The 22,474-nt window shown below is 33.0% G+C and overlaps 1 long non-coding RNA gene across 2 annotated transcripts; it reads left to right on the plus strand.

Moving 5' to 3' along the window:
- Positions 1–11,939: 11,939 nt before the first annotated feature.
- Positions 11,940–14,720, plus strand: LOC137398653 (uncharacterized). 2 transcript variants are annotated; one of them, XR_010978986.1, is made up of 3 exons: positions 11,940–12,170; positions 12,620–13,674; positions 13,777–14,720. It is a non-coding gene; the product is annotated as an uncharacterized lncRNA (long non-coding RNA). The 2 variants fall into 2 exon arrangements; XR_010978985.1 differs by having other exon boundaries at positions 12,620–12,778.
- Positions 14,721–22,474: the final 7,754 nt, after the last annotated feature.

Genomic DNA, 22,474 nt, shown 5'->3' on the forward strand with positions numbered 1-22,474 from the left:
ATTTGCGTACATACCGTAAAACCTCCAATTGAACTCCATGGTGCTCTTTTTTTCAACCTTTCCTCTATGGTGCCGGTCATCTGGAGGCGGCGTTCAAATACAGGCTAGCAGTCTATTTTTCGACTAGCTCATCAGAATTTTCGGAATATAAGTATAGCTTTAATACGGGCGAAGTGAATGTTGCCTAAATTCTGCTCCCTTTTTTCCTCTTTTACCGATATGAAACATTTTGAATGGAATAAATCTGCTAGCTTCCATCTTGTCAAACATATCTTAATAAATGTGTATAAAAAACTGAGAAATATTTCTACTAGTTGATATCTATTGCTTGCAAATGACCTGCGATGATATTATAGCCTGTGTGCTCATTTGCAATTTGTCTGCATTGTCAATTTTTATTACATTCTAAATTTGAAAACAAATTTTTATATTATATTTACATTTAACATTAATGAATAGAAACTCATTGAACTCACTGATATGTTTGCTACAGTTTGCTGTCATAACTAGCTTTTTATGTGCAATAGAAGTGGAGTTATGAGCATTGATCCGTTGTAAGCTGCGATAAGATAGCTGCAAGGATGCTATTAAATAACATGCTATACATGAAAGTCTGCATATTTACAAGGTATACAACAACAACCTGTTAAATGATACAAATATGTTTCCATGAATGAGTGACAAATAATCCTTTTTTATATTACAGACAATTACAAAAATTAATGGTTTTAAAACAAAAATATTTCCATCATTTTCTTGGATAGCTGCGTTCCAATTGTTGCTTTTGATGGGAGGATCATTTTCTAGTTTTCCAATGCATTTTAGCATATCTTCTGGCCTCAACTTTCCTTCTGCAATGCTGAATTAGTTGATATTGGCGTTCAAGCCAATTTTTGGCAAAGCAAGACTTTCACGCGCTGCATTTATCACTAAGGCAATGCGTAAAATTATTGCGCACAATAAACGTAACCTTAGGTCCAAAATTTGCGAACCAGTTTTTTATGTGTGTCTTTCGAAGTATTAAGACCACGTTAAACGAAAAACTACTATTAGCCTGAGACAGTTAATTATTTCTATAGCGTTGCTTTTAAAGTTCTATCTACCATAGTGAATTCAAACTGGTTTTTATGCTTTTTATACGAAGTATATTTACCGAGTTAAACAAGGAACCACTATATAATTAGCCTGAGACACTAATTACAGTGTTTCTATAGCATTGCTCTGAAAGTTCATCTACCATAGTATATTTAAATAGTTTTTTATATATATAGGTCACTTCGAGATTAAAAAACTGCGTTAAACAAAGAGTCACCAGTAGCCTTAAGCCGTTATTGATTATTTATATGGTGTTGCTTTCAAAGTTGAAACAAAAAAAACGTAAAGCTTCGGAATTGGACAACGAGAATTGATTGTTGTTAATGTCAACGATTTACTATTAATATGATTTTGTGGACACTTTTCTACTGATCAGTTGATATTGTGGGCATGAAAAGACCAAATAATTTCAAATGGAGGTTATGTTCAATTGGACAGTGGCGGTCTATTTTTCAACTCTTCTCTCAAGGTGGCGGTCAATTGGAGGTGGTGTTTGAATAGAGGTGGCGTTCAAATAGAGGTGGCGTTCAAATAGAGGTGGCGTTCAAATAGAGGTGGCGTTCAATTAAAGGTTCTATGGTATTTGCATTGCATTAAGGTGCGAATCTCTTGTAAAGCTGATCTGCATGACCCTATGTTGCTAGTGCTTACAATGACTAAAATTACGATTGACTTTGGAGCTCATTTCTTAGAACAACTGTAGCATAACTAATAAACAAATTTTTTATGTATCTTTTCTGCCACCACTTTTAAATATTGTATTTAAACAAGTTAATATTTAAATTTTTTACTGTATTTATGTATGCAAAATCTATATTTTTATTACCGCTCACCTCATTTCTAAGATGATTAATTCTTTTTTCAATTTTGTCCTTCCATTCAGTAAATTGCTGACGCGCAAGTGGAAGCAAGCTTTCTTCAACGTCCAGCCCGATGTGTGAAGGAAAATTCCCACATTTTGAACGTTTGTTACATCTTGAACAAAAATAATGTATATTGCAACAAACACAAACGACATTCATTCTGAAAATTTTATATGATTGCAGTTTTTGTTAGGTTTGCTATTGACAATAAAATTACAGTCATACACCATACAAATGTCTACAAATTTATCCAGTAGTGTTCATTTGAACAGAAAAATAGGATGGAACGTTTCAATAATTTTTAAGATAAATACCGTCTGCAATTTAGGTAGCTATAATGGTAATAATGCTACACATTCTGAAACAAGGTGTTAAAAAATCATTGAATTTGTAAACAGGATCATAAGCTTCTAATAAAAACAAACATTTTCTAACATTTCTATTGCGTTGCACATCTATCCATGTGACTATGTTGCAATAACACATTATTAAATTATCAGACAATAGAAATATTTGCCAATAAATTTTGAAATGTTCATTTAAATTGCAGTTTTACGACCTTTTACTTAGTAGAGCTTTATTTTTTCATTTTAACAACTACTGGCAGTTGCATTTTACAACACGTATTTTGCTATACTAATTGGTATCTAGCGGCATCTCATTGGTATAAAAATCAGTCTCTACCATCTTATAACGTAAAAAATATGCAATTATGTGGATCTGTTATGAGAACTTTTTAAAATAAATCTTTTTAAAACAAAATTTTTTCATTGTTAAGCTAAATAATTAGTTATTTATCATTATTTTTTGTGTAGAAGCAAAATATCCATGAAGGTAAACATAAAAGTCATAAGTAGTTAAATGTAGTGTTGACTGATATTTTTATGGGCTACTTGCGGTCAATGCTAAACAATGGGTGAAATGTTTTTACCTGTAACAAGTGTATACCAAAAATACGTTGCAACTATTTTTGTAATTTACTAATTGTCTATAATTCTAAGCCCGTTAGGAAAATTGCTATATAAACATTCATAATACCTGAAACACACAAAGTGATCACAACGGCTGCAGTAGAAATCTAGTTTTCTGTCACAATCTTCCATCTGACAAAGATCTGCAATTACACACAAAATAAGTATAAATACTCAACAAATGTTGCTATTGCATGTTGTAAAGTTATATTTAATATATTTTGAAACATATTTTTACCTTTTCCCATATAGAATAAAGATTAATGTTTGTGTTCCAAAATTCTCACTATACCTTGTATTACAAAATTCTCACTACATCATCAAAGTTTCTTCACATACTTTGTTTACATTTTGTTTAAACATATGTTAGCCAACTGAATACTTTCTGCTAAAATTATATAAATTTGCTATTTTAAACTATACCAGAAGTTCCATGTCCTTTAGAGTATCGTTCTGTTTCTGCAGAGAATAGTAATGGTCTTCGGCAGAGAGGGCATGGAGGCTTACTCTCTTCTGATCGCAGAATTCCTGTTCAAAAAAGAAAATAAGGTAATTTATTTCAACTAGCAAAAACTGTGAGCTAAGCAAAGCAACTAAATAAACAAAATTTTAAGTTTTTTGGAGAAAAAAACATGGGCACAGTCTATTTTTAGTTAAACTACAGCGTATGTGCTAGAAGGGTCAAAACACTCAAGAGAAATAAATGGCAAGAAGTACTTCAAAATTACGGCTACAAACATCTGAAAGAAAATGCATGTTTAGTTTTTAACAGCTTTGTGAGTCTGTTTTCTTATTTAACTTTTTCACAACTGCACTAAATTTGCTATTCTGCCCAATTTAATTTGAACAAATTTTCGAAAGATCCATACACCACTAGTATTTATGGAACATCTTGGGAACCAATGCAGATATTGTTTTAAGGTAAAACTCATCTTATTCAGAACAATACTCTCTACAAAATAAGTATAATGTATTGCTTTCTTCCTATGTTTTGTAGTTTTATTTGAAATGTAATGTAGCTTTTTTGCAGATAGGTGTCATGAGGATCAGTAAAATAATTGTTGGTTCAGCAGTTAGAGCAGTCCTTCAGCTTTAATGTGGGTCATTTAGTACAATGTCAGTTAACCTTTGGCAATTTCAATGCGTTTAATCTTCCTTAACCATTATATCTCTTTGCTAACACATACGATGTTAATCAAAACACATTTTGACCAAAAGTTTGGCATCCATAAGCAACGGTAGCTGCTTTAGAAGTTAAAATGTTAAAATGCAAAAAGGAAGTCGAGCCTGAGTTTTGATCAAAATAAAACACAGTGATGAATTAGTCATAAGAAACAAGATAATTGCATTATATTGTGACTTCAAACAAGCTAGGCAGAAAACTTCCACTTTTCAGACTCAATCTCAACATGAATAACATTGTGCTTGAACTCGATTTCGCACAAATTTGAAATCAAAGCGAGATATCAAAAACCATTGATGAACCAAGCCAAACCATCAACTTTTCAGATCAGACTTGAAAGCGTTAAATATCAATTTTCTAGTGAAAACAATATCGCATGGTTAGTGACTCTGCAATAATGACGAGGATCATCAGCAGTAAGATATTGGCTCTACACACAATCATCGTCATGTTTTATACTTACAAACAAGTTCTTATAAAATGCTAAGGAGTTACTGTGGAGAAAACAATCATTAGAGATGGAGTAATGTTCTTAAGTTATTCCTGAACACTTTAATACATACTTCATGTTGAGTTTCTGAAACATAAAATCTTTATTATTTTTCAGTAGATTTACGACCAATTTAGTTTTTTGACAAACTTCTTGTGTTTTTTGATGTTATTGCATTGGTATACTAAAACTTCAAGTCAAACTGCATGCTAGCGAGCTGGAAGTTGTTGATCATATAATAAAATTTTACTGCAACATAACATTTCTTCTTTTCAGCATTTCTAATTTTGGTTTAATCAAAGTCTTTTTGCTCTATGCTGAAACACTTCTACAGTCTTTTAAATGAAAACTTGTAAAGACATCAATAATCCACTCATAGAATCTACAAAAACAAATACATGATTTCATCAAGCATTTTGACTGCTTATAATTTTCATGATATTTATAGTACACTGTGCAATAGTATTTGCAGCGCTCTAAAGCCCTTAAAACTGCTAAAAATTAAGAAAAAAAGGAATAACACTCACAGTTTTTTCTTTGATTACCAAAAAGCTGTGCACTAGCAAGTACAATCTATTTTACACAACTTTAAAAAGTCTAAGAAAATGTGATAAGCGACTTTTTTGAAAATTTTCGCTTCATTTTTGAAATAGTAGGAATTCTTGATGACCGCAATCCCTTAAATATTACATAGTTTTTGTTGCATTGAACAACGCAAAACAACCTAAACATCATTTAAATTGCTCTTAACAATAGTTGTGCAAACTTATGCACAAAAAATTCCTAACGTTCAGAGTTAGCCCAAAATTGTTTGGGAAGTATAAAAGCAAGCACTTTTTACCTTAAACTCACATTATGTTTCATTAATAATCTTAATGTGTGAAAATATGAAATATAATTGATGTACATTACCTAGACACTGATGACATATTTCATGTTTACAATCTGGAAATTCCAAATTGACATTGTCAAAGCAAATGCAGCACCATAACTCCGAACTGTGAGATGGGCCGAGTTCAATGTTTTGATCGGAAGCAGCCATTGTTCTCTTTCACTAAAAGCAAAAAGAAGCAAAATATTTTGCATTTAAAGTTTTTGAGTCAACATATTGTGTATACATTTAAGACACAACGAGTGAGCCTGCATTTTCTAGGCAATGTAGTTATTCAGTATTAAATGTCTAACAGAGCCGCTTGATGTTTGTGTAAAACTGATTAAAGGAATTAATTTTTAAAACTAATGCCCAATTCTCTTATTTTAACTGGTACTAAGTCTTGCTCACATTAGTGTGTATATACAATCAATTGAGTTTGACTTATTGATAACTTTAATAATAACTTCTAAACACTGACTTTATGTACATGTATATTCAGTTAAACTCAAAAATCAATATTCAAATGAACTATGATTTGCTGCCATGATTCATATTTGTATTTGGATTTGATGGTCTATTTTGTATAATAGTATTCGTAGGGCCCGGGATATATTGGCATTTCACCATAAAGCATTTTTAGGTTGTTGTGGCAATTATGGTGAATAGATATAGTGAGAGGATGAAGAAGTATTAGGCAGTATATAAAGAAGTGAAATGAAAGACATAGCTTCTCCTTCATCTTTCATTCAGTTCATGTGAATACTTTCATTTTTACAACATGCCACATTTTAAAAATCTTTGATTTGTTCTTGAGATTGTTATCGAAAGAGTGCAGGTACCCATGGTGCTGTAAGTTTAACAATTGATAAAACCCTTCCACGGGCGTTCAGGTGAGGTGAGGTAGTGCAGTGTTGTAGAGACAGGTTATCCTAGCTGTGAAGTGATAATGCGGTGAAACTTCGGTGTTGGACTGACGCAAGTGAGCTTTAAAATTTATTATTCATCGAGTGGTAGAAGAAGATGACTATTAATAATTAAAAGGTGAGGTGGAGAGTTAGGTGGTTGGTGGCGTAAACTAGATTTTGTTGCGACGTGATGGTGTTCGGTTACGCAAAGTTGGATTTTAGTAAGCAAACTTATAGTTTGCTAAAAATTTACATGATGTTGGTTGCAATGAACAACGTAAAACCATACTAAAAATCATATATATTGTCCATAAACCCAGCTGCCAGAAACCTATGCGCAAAAAGTTCCCCGATGTTCAAAGTTAGCTAAAACTGGTTGCGGAAGTATGAAAGCAAGCACTTTTTACTGCACACTTACATTATGTTTTATTAATTGCCTTAACATTGTGTTACAATACAAATGGTGGTCTCATCTTATAGTGAGGGCAAATTTTATGACAGATCAGATGGTTGAGAGATTTGTAGAAGAGATGGATTGATGTATTGAGAGTGCAGTTGACAAGAGAGGTTATGAAGGTGAAGGTGGTAATAAATGTCCTATTATGAGAGGTAGAGGTAATTTGATGTTGTTACTGAGAGCTATTTGGACCTAGTGATAAAGAGGTGTTGAAAAGTGAAGGCTTTGATGTAGATCCTGTAGATTCTACTTATAAAGAAGCAGATGAGATTTTGCAGGAGTATTGCTTTAGACAGGAGAGCGAGTTTGTAAAGTGGCGTCAGTTTTTGACAGCTAGACAGGCGCCTGGTGAAAGTGATAAAGCATTCTTGGTAAGAGTTGATAGTTTAAACAGATACACTGAGGTAGCAAATAATGCTAATAGACTAAGACTGGTTCTTATAGTAGCAGTTAACAAGTTGTGAGATAGAGAAATGTAGAGAGACCTGCTAAAGACTGCCAGTTTGACTTGGATGATGTTGAACGAGGCATTGAGAGCTCGTGAGATGGCAAATAATTGATACAAGTTCTTGAGAGCGGAGAACAAGGTAGTAACGTAAAGAGTAAGATTAAGATTAAAAAGGAGGTAGCGAATGTCTCAGAGTGCAACAGCCATGTGCAGTATCACAGTGGTGGTGTCTATATAGAAGTCATAATTCAGGCGGTAGATGTTCTCCTAGAAAAAGTCCTGGAAGTTTTATAACTAGCCATAAGAATTTTTAATAGTATTATGGTGATAATAATGAAGGGCGTCATGCTAGTAAGTATGAGACAAGGAGTCGAGAGTATAGCAAGGAAAGGAACAACAGGATGCATAGAGATGATAGCAGGAGAATATATTCATCAAGATATGGAGCAAACAGTAAAGAAAGTAGTAAATACAGAGTTTGCTACAATTGCAAGCGTTGTGGCCACGAAATATAAAGTTGTCTCTTCATTAATGGTTTTTTCTTATGGGCAACAGAGACATGTATCTCGTTTTTGCAAAGATAAGGGTAAAGAAAAAAATATGACAGATGAAGTAGCATCAGTAGGTTAGGAAGTAGTTGTGACAGCATCAATGAAAGGTAAGGTAGTCGAGATAGTAGTAGGGAAAGATACAAAGATAGAGAAAGCCCTCGGGCGGTGAAAGATAGGTAGAGTAGATACAGGGATATAAGTATGGATAAGTATAAGAAACCGATAGAATGAGAAGTAAGAAATATATAGGCACGATGAAGAAACATTGACAGTAGCAAAGGTGAAAGTGTCAAATTTTCTGGCTCTAGCAATAAATGAGGTGAAGATAAATGGCTAGACAGGAAAATTTTTCAGTATTTGGAGGTTAATGGAAATAATCTTGTGGTTATGCTTGAAATTGTGGCTGAGCAGTAAAAAGTAATCAAGGCCAAGTCCAATAGGTTATATAGATTAAAGAAGCCATTAACAGCTTAGAAAATGCTAACGATTATGAGTTGTACGTGATTGGAACTGTGGTAAATCATTTGGAAATTAAATCCAGAAATATGGATGCTGAAGTTTATGTGGTGAAAGAAATAAAAATTAACTTTTTAAGCATAACTGACTTAAATCAGCTCAAATCATTAGCTGTTCCAAATTTTCATGCGAGAGCACATTTAAGCCCATTAAAGAGTGTAGAAGTATTAAGCCAGTTCGGCGGTTTTTTTAGAGCCTTTACTGCTGGGTTAAGTTGTCATGCTTCAAATAATGCCAAATTGCAAAACCTGAGAAATAAGTCTGACTGGGAAGCTGATGTTGAGAAAGGCTATACAGGTCAAGATTTGTGGACTTGTGAAATCATGGGAGTGACGAGTAGAGGATGCGCAGTATTACAAAAATATATTGGAAACTAGAACAAGGACGGTGGTGGAAAGATTTATAGTCAAGGGCAGACAGCTTAAGGCAACATAGAGGTGAAAAGGGCTATTGGGCCAGATAGGGAACATATTGGCTATAGCACACAGAACGGCTTCGCTCAAAGCCAAGTCTGAGGCAGCAGTGAAAGAGTTGGAGAGTGTAGAGGCAATCTGGGTGGCATTTTGAGCACTTAGCTGAGGTCTAGAAGAGGATTACTGGTAGTAGGAGGGTCAAGCCAAGCTAGATAGGTCTGGGCCTATGTCAACTCTCAGCTCTGTGGTGTTAATTCTTGTGCAGTCAATTAAAACTTTGGTAGAGATTCTCACAAGATGACTGTCGAGCCTGTCTCTTGTTGAGGAGAGCAAGGTAAAGATGAATGACACAAAAGAGAGGGAAAATGATGTTGATGAGTCATTACCGGCCCAACTGCAATTCTCCAGATTGGTTGGGGTTGATGGAAATGGTATTGGAGATGTTGGTGGTCACAGTGGCAGTGTTGGTAGAGACAGTGGTCACAATAGAATTATTGGTAGTGGCGGAGGTCAGGGTAATGGAAAAGCGAGTACGCACTAGCGATGGTTAAAAAAAAAAGCATCGTTGGCAGTGGCACATGGTCAGCAAAACCCACATTTCATGTCAGCGTTTGCCATCTTTATTGGCTCTCAGATATGATTAAAAGAACCTAACATCAGATTATATATGACATCAGATTACTTTTATCCGATAATACTAACATCATACCAAAACAGGTGTCTCTGGTCGACTTAAAATGTGTCAAATTTGAAAGTATAAAAATAAATTCTTCAGAATGACTACAGCTGAATACAAAGTCAGCTGTTTCTAAAGTAAAAAAATGGTGTGGTCTAAATATTCTTTTAGCAAAGAAAGTTCACTAGATATTGCTTTTGGATCAGCATAATCTAGAATAAGAAACATTCAGGGTACACACGGATTATTTTTAGGTAAAGCGGGGTTTGCAAATGAGATATTTATGAAATCTTGAAATTCTGATATGATGTTGAAGCAGGTTATCAAAGAATGGAAGACATTTAGGTGGCTTGTTGCCTTCTTATTAAAATGGCTACACAATTTTAATACAAGATGCAGAAACTCCAGACACGCGCTCTGCTAAGTTTTAAAAGATGAAGGATATTTTTAACATAAAAATGTGTACTTTAGTACACAATAACTGAGGTGAGCTGTTTGCGTTTGCAATCGACAGGCTATTCATTAGAAGGCCAACTTTTATTAACCAGTTATAATTGATAAGTTATACTCAGAATTATTCAGCTGTATAATTCATATGCCACAAACAGAGCCATGCTAAAAATATCAAAAGGTGATATCCTAATAATCCTGTGAATATCCTGTTAATAATAATATACCAACAAGTTTACTGTTGAAAGCTTTTATTATCTGTCGCTTAATTAGGGTTTATAGAGAAGTCCAGGTTAGTTTGAAAGAAACTGCTTAGTTTAGTTTCCTTGTGCTAGACTATTGAAAACATGAACACAAATAATATTAATCACTCAAAACACTTTTTTGACCCCACAAACAGAAACATTGAACTGTAGAGGTATTGCCATGTACGTTTTGGAGCTCTGATAAGAACAACACCCTAACTCATTTCTCATGAAGGTGATTCAAGAGTAAGTTGCACTCACATCGACATAATAGCTACATGTAGCAATGCATGAGATCTAACACTATAGTTTAATTGTGTGAGAAGATTAACATTTGTTGAGTTTAAAACCAAGTTATATTATGAGCAAATATTTAATGGTAAAACGTTTGTCCAACTTTCTTGTGACTGATCACATAATCTACTGTTAGCAGAGTAAAACCACGGTGGTAGTCAAAGCCTTTGAGTTTCTAGAGACTTTTTATTGGTCACTATTATTTAACAACTGTAGTTATTTTATTCCTTAAGGAATTTATAGTTGCAATAGAACATTGAGATAAACTTATTATTTGTATTATAAGATATTTACATGTATATTCGACAGCAACAGGTTTTTTCCATTTTCTCATAAATAATGTGTTATTTCAGGTGATTTCACATCGATAATGTGATTGTTAGTTTAATGTTTCATAAAACATTCATTATCTGAAAAACCTTTTGAAACCAAGGCAGTCAAAACTGCAGAGTTATAAGGAAACCATATAAATTTAAAAAACAAATTAGACTGAGTAAAAATGTACGTTTTCTTTGTTGTTTGAAAGCATGAAAAAATTTGACGACCAAAAAAATGTTCAATTACATGAAATAGTTAATGTTTTTCTCACCAGATGGTTATTATGGATGAAATGATAAATTTGGAGACAAATACTAGTAATTGTTTTCGATGCAGCTACACATTTGTTTTAGTGATGAAGATATGGCGAGGATCATATACGAGCGTAGTAAAACTAGGTGAAAACCAACCATCACATTGTGACAGTAAATCATATGAACTTAAAATCACAATCAAAATGTATTGATGTTGCCTGTCAATTATCTGCACCTAAGCTTTATTAGAAAGAGTTGAGAAAAGCAATCGGAGATAGCAAATAATAACAAAAGGGAAAATGTGAGAAATGGAAAAGGAAGAAAAGAGAGAAGAAAAAATATAGGAATACAGATAAGTAAAAGAGAAGCGAGAACTATAGAAAGTATATAGATATTAGTGAATGAACACAAATAGGAAACAGAAGACGAGAGACAGAGAAAAATGTACAGAGAACGAGAGACAGAGAATGAGAGACAGATAACCAGATAAGGAGAACGACAGACAGAAAACGACAGACAAAGATTAGCAGATAGGCAATTAAAGAAACATAAAAAGAGTGGGAAAAAACTGAGAGAGAAAGAGTAAAGAAGGGTGTCTAACTGCACTTTTAATGATTTAATTGAGAAACACAATCACAGTTAAACAGTCCAAAATACCCTTAATAGAACACGCTTGATAGAACACGCTTGATAGAACACGGATTCCGATATGGTGTTATGTAATCATCTGTAGTCCCAAACAAACCCCTACGCAAGAAATATGCCAAGTTCTATTGATACACACCTCTATTTGTTGCAATATAATTGGTCAATCAGGTATTTTTATGCATTTTTTGTTGGTTATTTGTATATCCTGAACCATTGAACTTAAAACCCCTGGAATGGCAAGAGGTCACTCGCGAGTACGGAAATCCGGTCGACGCCATTATCAGTTAATGTTCAAGTTAATTTCATTGCGTTCAATGTGAGAAAGAAATCTAATTTCAGATTTAACAGCTATGGAAGGTCACGAATACACCGCTCAATCAAAGGAACAGACTACTGAGATTGCTACTAATAATTTATGTACGAGAGATAAGGGTGTAGGTGCACAGTGCTATTGTTATTCCATGAACTGCAAAAGCCGCAAGAATGGACTTTTAAAGGAAAAGGCATGACATTTCACAAGTGAGTCACTTCTACTACTAGTTCTATTACTATTGCTCAAGTCTACGACTACTAATAGTTGTGCTACTACTAGTTAGTACTGCTACTAGTTAGTTCTACTACACTAGTCACTGGGTGAGTGAGAGTCGATCAGTGTCACTACCGATTGTACGAGTTTGACTGTATTTTGTCGGTGACTAGATAAATTTATAAGCTAGTGAGTGAAATGCTCTTCCTTCAGAACGAAGGTTTTTTATTATTTAAATTTTGATTTTTTTTTATATTAATATTTTGGAACTACAACCCATTAGGTTATTTCTAAATATTTATATTTGAAGGAAGTGTTTGTCGTGCTTATAATATTATTTATTGTTGTACCTAGATCTAGCTAGCAGTAAGGAGATAAGAGTAATAATACTATTGTAATTACTACTGTTGCTAACTAACTACAGTTTCATTTTAATTTTTAGATTTCCAAACAAAGCAACTGAGAACTCTTGTTATTTACAATGGTATCGCAACCGCAGAAGAGTGAATAAGCCTGATCTTTGAGCACTTATCTGCAACGAACATTTCAATGATCTATGTTTTGACAGCAGGTTAAAACGTTCGACTGAAGCCATTTAAAGGTAATATTTTTCAATGTTGAATGATACTTTTCAATGATTGAATTTAAAACCATATTGTCAAGCACAGTGCTGCAAGGTTGCTCAACTTAAAGTAGCCATACATATTTGAAAGAAATTTAGAAACCTCAAACAGCACCCAAAACAGTGACAGCTGCCACAGCAATTGCCTATGAATATGTCTGCAGCTTAGCAGTTGTGTGATCTGTTCTCTGTGATTCTTCATCTTCGTTTCTGGGATTTAATGTCCAACGCATAAATTATGCTGTCCTTTTTATCAAATGTTAACTGTGTAAACGTTTTTTCATTTCCTAGTTGTTGTAATAAAACTACATAATACTCCTGCAAATCATAAATTCCAAATTGATAGCAATAACTTTCAATTTAGAACACAAAACATCTTTTTGGAACAAAAAAAATCAAAAAAATCGATTTAAATAAAAAAATCAAATAAAACAATAGAAATCGATCTTTTTGATTTAAAAAAAATCATCGATTTTTAACAACCCTGCCTACAACACAACAGGGTAAGACATGGTGAATCTTTTCATATCAAATAACGGTAATGTGAATTTTAGTTGCAAGTCAACCATTAAGCTTTATGCCTAAGATGGGTGTGAATGACTTCCAGTGAAAATTGCTACATTTTCATTTTACATAGCGATATGGTAGCATTTTGAGCTGTTTTATTTTCATTTATTTTATTAGTTGTATTGTTGTTTATTAAGGGTACTATGTTTATGTGAATAAGACATTCATTTTTGTTGATTTTATGTAATTGTTATAATTGAGGCTTTTGTTTAGGGGGTTGGAATATTAATCCTACTGTTACTCAGTTTAAGGCTACCTTCACAAACTTATCATCAAATGTGGTGCAGAATCAGATGCTAGTAAGACAGGTAATGTTACTGCTCCAAACGAGATTCTTATCATACAGGCTACTCCAGAAGTTGATCAGTTTGTGGAACTCAATGATTTCAGATGTCAAATTTCTGTTATAGGTAACAGTATAGTCTATATAGCTGGCTACATTGTGCAAAAGCTAACTAAAGTGCTGTCGTGACATTGGCCGTCAGTCGCGGGTTACGGACTAAGTCAAATATCCAGTACCGACATCTCTATACTCTACTCAAGCTACAAAACAATGGAGGACTGGTGCTTCCATCAGACGATGTCATCAGGATCCTGCTAGTTGCAGATCAATACTTTCGTATTCATACAAAGCCAGATCCACTCCATTGTGTGGTGTATTTTATCAATAGTGTAAGGTCTAGTGATGTGTTATGCTTTGGGAAACACCTTACGGATATGGCAGATGGCATATCCAACCACTGCGTCATTGTCAAAAACCTTATTGAGTCGTTTTATGATCTCCGACAGCATCATTATGCTAAAATCCTACACTCAAACTGCAGGGTGCATCTTTGTGGCATACAATACTAAAGTAGTACTTTTTAAAGGCCAGTAACAATATAATCACTGTAATATTCATCTGCAGCTGTTGTTGTGCTGTTATTCCTAATCTAATTTAGTTCTAAGAAACTGATGCACCTTGGCTCAATATCCACTTTTATACAAATCTCCTTTTACACAGTTTCTGTAACGTGTATGTATAAGTTTAATCATCTGATTACACTAATTCCTGCATTTCCTTGTTTGCATTATTTTGATTATTCTCTATTACAACGGTTTTTAATTTCCGTTTAGTTGTTGCAGTAGTTCATTTCATCTTTTACAGATACTGTATTATACATATCATGCATTCATAAGCTATTATCACTTAAATCTTGAAAACAGTTTCTGTTTTGGCAGCATACCTCTGTGTTGTTTTTATCGAAATACTTCATGTGCCAAGTTTTTCCATATGCATTTATGCATATGTAATATAAATTTTAATATAATGGAACAGTTGTTATTTGCCTGAATATATCATTTGCTGGGTTTATGCATTTGTAATACAACCGTTTGTATGAGTAACATGGTCCACGCAAATCTATTATACATCTACTTATCATTTGATATATCCTACTCCATATGTTATAAATAGGTTTTCTTCTGTCAGGGCACTCTAAACGTTGTGTAGGAGTAGCTTTCATTAACACCCAGCTGGAAAATAACTATTCAATATGTACATTTCTGTCATTTTTCACCGTTTGTTTACAAACGGAACTAGCATTCGATTAGCTCTCCAATATGGCGCATACGTTTACGTATTATTATCAACGTAAAAGTCACGTGATTGCCATTCCAGGGGTTTTAAGTTCAATGTCCTGAACCATCATGAAAGCTTTTAACGGTATAAAAAGATTATCATAGCTAAATCAGTGTTTTGTGTAAAATTGTAACGAAAAATGTTTTACATTGAAATAAATTCAATAGGAAAAAACATGAATTTGAAGCAGAAATACTTTGAAAACAGATAAAAAAAGTAATAAATGAAGTGAAAGTAGAAAACTAGACTGAGTCAAAACATTATAAGAAGAAATAAAAAAGAATGAGAGAGGGAAAGAAAGAAAAAATAGAAGAAGAGAGAGAAAGCAGGAGAGAAGTAGTGGCAAGAAAAAGGAACAAAAATAAGGGAGAGTAATGGATATAAGCAAAATGAAAAAAGTAAAAAGAAATTTAAAAAAAATCTAAAGTCAAATCGATCAAATTAAGGATATGATAAAGTATAGTACCAAAAGTTAAAAGGAAAAGGATAAAAAGGAAAAAGAAGGAAATAAAAAGGAAAAATAAAGAAGATAAAGAAGCAAAAGAAAGAAACAGATACAGGAAAGAGAGAGACAGAGACAAATAAAAACAATAAAGAGGAAAGAATAGAGAGGAAACTGAGAAAGAAAATATAAGTTGGAAGGAAAGCATACAACAAAAGGAAATATCGAAAAAATACAAACTAAAAGGGACTCCGAAAGAAATTAGGAGCTGGAGAAAAGAAAGGATGATAATGTAACTTGAAAATTAAATGAAAATTATTACCATAAGCCAAAAGTACTGATAAATAGAAGCAGTCACTATCGTAACAAAGTACATATAACTACTAACAAATGCGAAAGCAAGCGCCTGCTGGGTGATTAGACACTTTCAACTGCAGCTACTGACATGCCTGTTCAGTTATAAATGACTCGTACTTGTGATAAGTTATTTGCATAGGCTCAGGATTATAACAATTTGCATAGCCTGCAAATTCTAAAACGATTGAACCAGTGAAAGGATGCCTACACAGTAGGTATTTCTAGTGCCAGACTAATTGCTTTATGGATGAGTGATGAGCCATGCTACTATTTTTATTGGTCATTACATATTCAGACAGCTGCTTAACTTAACAGACCTAAAGGGAGCAATGCTGGGAACATGACAAAGAAATTGGTTATTAATAAACTATCAAAAATCTTACTACTGAAAGTTTGTCTTTATTTATCAGTTGATTTACTTATCTATCGGTTGATTAGGGTTCAAAAGAAAATTCCAAAGTTCCAAGTGAAACCACCTAATTTGGTTATCTCTTCCATTACAGTTCACAACGCAAACAAAATATATGTGAATGCAGACATAATTATTGAGTTGACCCTACAAGTGAACAATAAAAGTTTTGAAGAACATATCTGAAGGATATTGGCTTGGGAGTTCAAGGGTTCAACAAGTCTAGAAGCAATCGCCAGTGCGCATGATTTGTCTAGCATTACTAACTTATAGCTCATGCAGGTAGCTTTGGAATAACTTTTGCTTAAACCATCATGATACCTTGCAACATATAATATCTAATACGATAGTTTAAATGTGCGAGAAAGTTACATATCAGATGTGATCTAAAACATAATATGTTTAAAAATGAAAACTTGAGTTAAAATTTGAAGATCAAAGCTTTTTATAGCTTAATGCGGTTGATCAAATAAGCAAATTATAGTATTGTAAAACCACAGTGGTAGTGAGATTTTTGAACGTTTTCATTGCATTTTCACTGGTCAATACTTTCTTGCTCTTATATTTATCTTGTTCTTAGAAAATTTGTAGTTGTGTTAAAGCATATGGTTAATGTTATTTTAAAGTGAAATTATTTTTGAAATGAAACAGCCACTGTTTTTCTACTTCGTATGAGGAATAATGGGTTCTTTCAACTAAGTTCCAACAATTAATTTACTTGTACGCGTCACATTTCATTAAGTGTCAGTTGCGTAAAAAAGATGATGAAAGCAAGGTAGTCAAACTGCAGGAATACATTTGTAAGCAAACATCTATATAGAAATATAAACTAATAGAATTAGTTTATATTTCTATATGTATTATATGAACAGTAATATTATGTAGAGCACATAATATGTGTTCAATTTAAATTTGACTTTTTAAATTTTAATATTTAGCTATTTAAATATTATTTAAAATTATTCCTTGTCATTTGAACGGATGATAAATTAATTTGCACCAAAACGTAATATAATTTCATGAGATCTTCAACGCTGTCTACACTGGGTAACTAGTATTGTCATGGTGATAAATAGAATGTTAGTTACATAGTTGCATAAGCTAAGGATAATAAAGGTTTTAGATGCAACTACTAAAACATGTTTTTTAGAAATAGAGAGATTAACAGTACAATAATATAGTATGATTACATGGAGAGTTAGAGAGTTTCATGATGTGAGAAAGAAAAAATAGCATGTTACATGCATAACAATAGAAAGAAGAGATGAGATAAAGGAGAGAAAAAAAAAGTTGGAAAAGTGTAAAAAAAAACAAAAACGAAAAGACAAGGTGGAAAAGAGAAGAAGCCTAAGATGATATAGATCAAATGAAGCATGGCTACATTGTAACTTAAAGGTTTCTTGAGGATTATAGATGGAGTAAAAAAATTCTACGCGAAAAAGAGATGGTCATCTCTTTAACCAACTACATATAGCCAGTAACAAATACCAGAGCCAGTAGGCTCTTTGGTGGTATTGATTACAACTTTGATTTGCTCCTTTTTACACACCCAATAAGCTATCGTCATGGTTTGCTGCTGTTGCTTAGTTATGTAGGCTGTGGTTCATAAAGATTGCATAGCCTGGGATTTACAAATATTTCAATTTACGCAGATGCCTTAAAATGGGCATTGCTAGCGCCTAATGAAATTCTTTGTTCAAATGCTATCAATAATTATATGGACATATAAGATGTTATGTATGGTATGTATAAAAGTAGCCAACATGAAGTAAGGAAAAAAGAGCATAGAAAAGTAATAAGTTAGATTAGGAACTGTACAACACTAACAAGGTAAGGATACATAGCCAAAGAACAGAAATAACATGAAATAGTGTTAACTTTAGTCAACAATTCTAACTCAATGCAATTATTAAAGTGAAGAGTAAATAAACAAAACAGAAATGTAGAAGTAGTGAGTAGAGAACGAACTAAACAGAAAAAAAATTTAAAATTAAAAGTTAAAAATTCTTCGTTTTAGAAGAGACGTAGTTGTTAAAATTTTAACAAGGCGTAGAATATTATGCAACAAACGAGTTAAGCAGCGTTAGTTATCGCTTAAAATGTGACTTGTTTAACCTACAAATCTCATTCACCCGTTATCATTGATTTAACCTTAGAGCACATAAATTACATAATTTTTTATCATATTTTTAAATACATCAGAGTCTTGGCTTTAAAATAAACCTTGTTTGACGTGATGAGACAGACATTGGTCAGTGTTTTGTAGGATTTTTCCGGAGCTCTACTGCAGAAATGTTTAATTGTAAAGGCTCGAAAATTGTGACATCATAATGAATGTCAGCAATTATGAAAATTGTGACATCACAATTTTCATGATTGCTGTTGTGTGCTTTTACTATTTACTTTATTGCTTACCACTTATATTTATCAACTACAATAATGATGCTAGTGGCAAGCAAAGGTAGGACAACTCCAGAGAACCAATGAAGATGACAAGGAATCAGTGTTATTAGCTCTCCATGTGCAGATTATTTCTAATATAAATAACTCAGATTCCTAGCACCATACTATGTTTTCCGATGATATTATGCATTAGCCTTCTCTTTTTGTTGTGGTGTCGAGGGTGTGACTGAGACTAATTAATTTCAAGCATTGCATGATCTGTGCGATTGATCTAGGTCCTAGGGCCACGCAACTGCAGGTCACAATTTAATCGATGTAATTTCATTACCTTTATCAACGACAGTATATTTATTGAAGCAGAATTAATTAACCTAGAACATGTGTTTGTACTGGTCGGGCGTTTGCACGATCCCTGGGATTATCTAGAATCCTAGTTTATTAGTAGCGCTCTTTGGGTTTAACAGCATCGGTTGTCACAGAGAAGCGCAGCCTCAATGGCAGCGAAAATTATAATCGACTGCCTAAAGCTGAATAATCATAATAATTACATCACATTGTGGGAACCGTAACCAAGTGTTTGTTCATCGCAGGACATACTTTTGACACCCTGATTTTCATAGCTCTATTATTTTTTGTGTATTGAGTAAAGGCTCATTCGAAAGCCAAGGCTCTGATGTTTGGAACTATATAATAAAAAATGATGTAATTTATGTTCTTTAACTGCCATGTACAACTTTTATCAGACACGCTGATTCTAATTTTGTGCTAAAAATAAAGATTGACTCATTAACTTTTAAAGTAATCAAAGCTTTTTTTACATTATTTTAATATCGGTCTCGAAAACAATACGATCGGCACAGCAAACACCACTCATAAATGTGTGACATACGCTAGCTTTTTAGGAACGGAAATTGGAAACTGTTCTTCTGATTTAGAATGATAGAGATGGGTGCCTTAAAACCCATTATTATGTAACTTCAGCGTTCAAAATAATCGTAGTCTTTTCTGAAAGGTAGATAAGCTATTTAACATTGCATATTTAAAATTAGGCTCAAAACCTTGTGATAAAATCATGCTGTTTTGAACTCATTTTTATCGGCGTTCAGCCCATTAAACATCCTGTACCAGGCTACAAGCAAATTTAAATAGTTTACCTACCTTTCATGAAAGACTGAGATTATTTTACAGGCTGGATTTAGATAATAATAGATTTTAAAACACCCATCTCTATCATTTTAAATCAGAACTAAACACCCCCAATTTCCGTTCCTAAAAAGCTAGGTTACTTCACATATTTAGAAGGGAGCTTGTTGTGCCGATCGTGTTGTTTTCTAGACGGATATTGCAACGCTGTAAAAAAGCTTTTTATGGCTTTGAAAGTTAGTGGACCAACATTTATTTTGAGTATAACATCAGAATTAGCGGACCTGGTTTTTCTGAAAAAACGATAACACTTGTATGTGGAAGTTATGGTTTAAGGCTAACTCGGATTTATCTGACTGTTCAGTTTAACAGCCCCAATTAGCAAATCGCTAAAAACGTAAGAGCTGCTGATACGAAGTTGCAATGTTTAAGTTTACATAATGGCTCTTGTTGGCACTGTTGGTAACAAAGTTACTCAGGCATTGACTATGCTCCAGCTTTGTAGGCTTTACATGAACTCAAAATCATCCCTGAATTTTATTATCAGTTTTTATTTTGCCATATTACTTATGGTATGCACATGTAATATAATCTAGGTCCAGGCTACAGTAATTTCAGATAACAATTACCCTTTTAAAAAGATTCTTTGCCTTAATGTTCTTTGCGACTGATCATATAGTCAAATTATAGTAATGTGCAATGTTGTTGACATTAATCAAAAATCGGGCTTTACAGAATTTTCTTGGTGAATATCTGTATTGTATAAAGTCTTAAAAAATGCAAAATTTCGTTCAAACTTAAAAAATACTCTCTTTATCTGAATGAAAGGATTTTCAAATCACAAAATGGGCTGTTTGTTTTCATAGTTTGAGGAAGAAAGGTTTATATCATCTTAATTCAGTTTTCAAATCTGTAATTTTAGCTGCTATATTTTTTGTTTACTTAGTTGCCGGTTGCCTAAAGAAAGTATTAAAAATCAAAAATGCAGAATTATTAGTTTAAATGAATTATTATTTAATCATACAAATTTTTGACAGAGCACAGAATGGACGGTCTCTTTTTACTTTAAAACATGAAAAGTTTTTGCAACAATTTGTTAATACGGATGTAGGCAAACGTGGTGCAAAATCTTAATATTGATTTTTAAATTAATAACTAACTTTTGTATTTTAGTGATGAAGACATGCTATATATAATTTAATACTATTTTGTGCTATACAAGATTTAGTTGAAAGTTATCATCATAGTGTGAAAGCCAACAATCTGAACCTATATCTGATTTTGTATAGCTTACAACTGATCAGACCCCAACTATTTGTGAAAGGAGAGATATAATTATAGTAGATAGAATTATAATATTCTATTATAATAGAATAATAATTAAAAGAGATAGAAACAAAAAGAAATGAGAAAAAAGAGATAGAAGCAAGGAACATAGCTTTTATTTAAATAGTAAAAGGCAATAACAAATAGCACAGAAAAAGAAGAACTAAAAGAGAAAGGAAAAAATAATTCATTAATTACTTACTTGAGGAGTATAATAGTCAAAATTTTAGTGTTTAGAATAAGCTTGCTGAGATAACGAGGCTACCTGTTCAGGTGACTACTACCGGTACCTGTAACAACTGAAAGGAGCCTAGACAAGCACAGCACTTAGTTGTACTGATTACACATTTTTCAATGGCCGCTATTGACAGAGTCTGTCGAGTGTCGTCATGCTTCCTTTGTTAGAAGTTATTTATGTAGCTGGAGACTAATAGAGAGTTTCTTAAGAATGAAAAGGTTCTTTGGAGACAATTCACAGCTTTTGTGTAAGGGCTTTGATTGGTGCTTTACATTGGTAATATGCTGAAAAGTGAAATAAATCAAATTATTATCATAAAGAGATATGCAAGGATGAAGGGAAGGAGGTAAGAGGTGAGTGGAATAGGAGACAAAAAGAGGATATTAAAACGACAATAGAGAAAGGGGGTGACAGAAATTAGAGAGAAAATCATAAAAGATGTCAAAAAAAATAAAAAGACAAGAGAGAAGAAGACAGAGAAAAAATAAATGAGAGTAGTGTAGTTTTAAAATCTTATGAGAAATATAGCCAAAATGACAGGCCTAGGTAAAAAGGCAGTCAGCTGTGTCACAAAATACGCGCCTAAGCAGACGGAGTATTGATTTTATTGATTGCACGCTTTGAGTTGTTAATATTGACTTAGCCATTCAGGTATCAACTTCTTTTCTTTGTGATTAGTTGTTTGCAATGTTGATAGGTATAAAACTTTGTGCAGCTAAGGGTCATGGAAACATTCAAATGAATGATGAGGTGTTTTGTGCAAATGTAATTAGCAATGTTTTGCGTCATGAACCCGTTAATGCATGAAAATTAAATTGATAACAAGAAAAGAAAAGCTAACAAATAAAACCACAATGATACAAACTAACAATTATTAATGTAGACCAATGTATAACAAAAATAAACTTTTCTATTTTGAAGAGTTCAGCAGAAAGAAAAACGAACACTGTCATCAAAAAGGGACAAAAAATCAAGCTATTAGGAGGGTAGATATAAACAAAGAAAAAAATGAGGCAGAAAGTAACAGAGAAAAGATCTGAGAAGAACATATAAATTTAAAGAAAGGACAACAGAAAAGAAAAAATATAAATTGAGAAAAAGTGATGAAAAATGATAGTTCAGTAGACTTATGGAAATTGAAAAACCGGAAGGAAGAGAAAATCTGATGG

The sequence above is a fragment of the Watersipora subatra genome, chromosome 6 (assembly GCF_963576615.1).
Source record: "Watersipora subatra chromosome 6, tzWatSuba1.1, whole genome shotgun sequence".
In the NCBI taxonomy this organism is placed as follows: Eukaryota; Metazoa; Bryozoa; class Gymnolaemata; order Cheilostomatida; family Watersiporidae; genus Watersipora; species Watersipora subatra.